This window comes from Tupaia chinensis, unplaced genomic scaffold, assembly GCF_000334495.1.
Source record: "Tupaia chinensis unplaced genomic scaffold, TupChi_1.0 Scaffold144210_1, whole genome shotgun sequence".
Taxonomy (NCBI): Eukaryota; Metazoa; Chordata; class Mammalia; order Scandentia; family Tupaiidae; genus Tupaia; species Tupaia belangeri.
Genome location: NW_006204068.1, coordinates 239349 through 241964, shown reverse-complemented (window position 1 = coordinate 241964; position 2616 = coordinate 239349).

Here is a 2616-nt window from a genome sequence, read left to right as displayed (position 1 = left end):
CCCCGGCCCGCCACCGCGCGGGGTAGGCGCGCCCCGCCCGCCGCGGGGAAGCCCGGGCCGGGGAGCACCCCAAGGCCGGCCCCGAGGTCCTGCGGCTGCGCGCACGCGCACACACACAAGTGCACAGCCACACACGCGCACACACAACCAGAGCCGCGGCCTGGCCTCAGCCGAGACGTACTTGCCGTGCTTCCTTCTTCCCTGAAGATTGGACATGCTCGCTCCCCGCTCCTCTGAAACTGAGCTTTCTAAAATCGGGGGTGGCTTAAAAAAACAAAGAGCTTCGCCACTTCTGGCAGGGTTTTTCTTTTCCTGTTAACTTGTCCTTCTTATTTAAAATCGGACTATCTTTTCAAAATGATAACTGGATTTGCCCAAAATCTTGCCACAAACTCGAACAAACTGGTTTCCTTGTCAACGAAGCACGCTATTAATTTATAGCCACTGTCAGGTGTAAGCAGGGAAGAGCATTTCCTAATTAACTTGCTTTGCCAAGAAAAAGAAAGTACCACAGTGTCTTCTAAATTTGCTACCCACATGTTACTCCTGATCACTGAAAGCGGTGTTGCCATTGTAGCAGTCAAAGAAAGACACTTTCACAAAACTGAGTTCTTAAATGTGTGTTTACGGAATGTCTTACTTTTTAGATTTAAACATATTGGGTACAGAAATAGCAAACCTTAAAAAGCAATAGTTACACTCATAATTCTGAAAGAATAAATTAAATTCTCTGTAAGCTTGTTGCCAGGACTGTGACCGCCTTTCAGAGTATGCAGGGACTATGGCAACAAGTACCTAGCAGCGTTTGGGGTGGGATGTTTGAGGAGTCTGCACGGAGCTTCTCTCAAACAATCTGAAACATTGTTCTTGAAAAACACAAAACAAAACAAAACAAAAACAAAAACCCTATCTGGGAGCCATCACAAAGAACAACAGGAGGAAATAAAATTCAAAGAACTTCTCTGATGCCTTCAGGACCATAGTTCACCTGCTGGGGCTTGTGGGAAGGATTCAGGGCCATAGTTCACCTTCCAGGGCTTGTGGGAAGGATTCAGGGCCGTAGTTCGCTGGCGGGAGCCTGTGGGAAAGAAGGTATGAGGAACGAACTGGGTGGTGGGAGGAGGCATAGACTGGGGGGCTGCTGCTTCCCCTCTCAAACCCCAATAAGCTGATCAAGGGCACCTTGCAATAAGATCGTCATCATTTGGGGGCCAGCAGATGGAGTAATGATTATGTCACTGGGCTCCCATGTAGTTGTCAGCAGTTCGAGTCCTGGGCCCAGCAACTTAAAATTCACTGGGTGTGTGCGTGCGTGCCCAAGATCCCTAGAGGAGAATGGAGAAGGGACTGTGGCATGGCCATGTCCCCTGGGGGGTGATTTCTCGCTTTCTGTCTCTCTGGCGAGTGCACACACTCTATAAAAAAATCTCTCTTGGGACCAGCAGTTGGTGTAATGGCTATGTCGTTGGACTCCCATGTAGTCAACTGCGGCTCCAGTCCCGGACCTGGTGGCTTAAACTCACGCCGGGCGCCTGTGCATGTGTGCCCAAGATCCCAAGAGGAGAACAGAGGAGAAGGGGTTGCGGTGTGGCCATCCCCCCTGGGGGGTGATTTCTCGTTTTCTGTCTCTCTGTCTCTCTGGCGAGTGCACACACCCTATAAAAAAATCTCTCTGAAAAAGATCTTTGGCATTCACTCCAAGTCAGGCTCAGAGGGAAACCCCAGGGGTACCCCCCCACACACACAAAAATCTATCCCAGAAACATTTGCTCAACAGTTGGTTCTACAAGGAAACACACACCAGACACCACATGGACTTCAGTGTTTATACAAAACTTACCTAAGATGTTTTTCAAAACCAGGGAAGTTTAGAATTTATTGTATGCTCATTTCCTTTTTTATTTTTATTGTAACCATAGACAAGTGACAGTTGACTGATACCTTGACAGGTGACAGGTTTTTTTGGTGTGGCTTTTGTTTCGTTTTATTTTCTGTTTGTTTTGGGTTTTTTGGCTATGGGGCACACCTGCTCGCCAGAAACAGAGAGAGAAAGCGGGATGCGCTCCTCCCCCCACCGGGGCTGGTCGCTTTGCCATCCCTTACCCATATTCCTGTCGGATTTGGGGCAAACACGCACAGGTTCCTGGTGGGTTTTTCAAGCTGCCCAGCCCAGTCTGGGACTTGAACCACACAGCCAGCCATGTGGGATCCAGCCTCCTTAACCACCATGCCACCTGCTGGTCCCAGATGACAGAATTTTTAAGAAATAAGAACACTAGGTCAGAGTTACAGTTTATTCATCTGTTGTGTTCCAGCAAACAGTACTACTCCAACTCTCCAAGAAACATTTTCCATGAAACACCGTCTGGGTATAGCAAACAATGCTAAGCACTTAAGAATACAAAGGAACTAGGGAACCAGCAGTTAGCGTAGTGGCTATGTCGCTGGACTCCCACGTAGTCTACCGCGGTTTGCGTCCCGGACCTGGTGGCTTAAAACTCACGCCAGGTACATATGCGTGCATGCCCGAGAGCCCGAAAGGAGAATGGAGGAGAAGGGATTGCGGCGTGACCATGCCCCCCCCCCCCGGGGTGATTTCTTGCTTTCTGTCTCTAT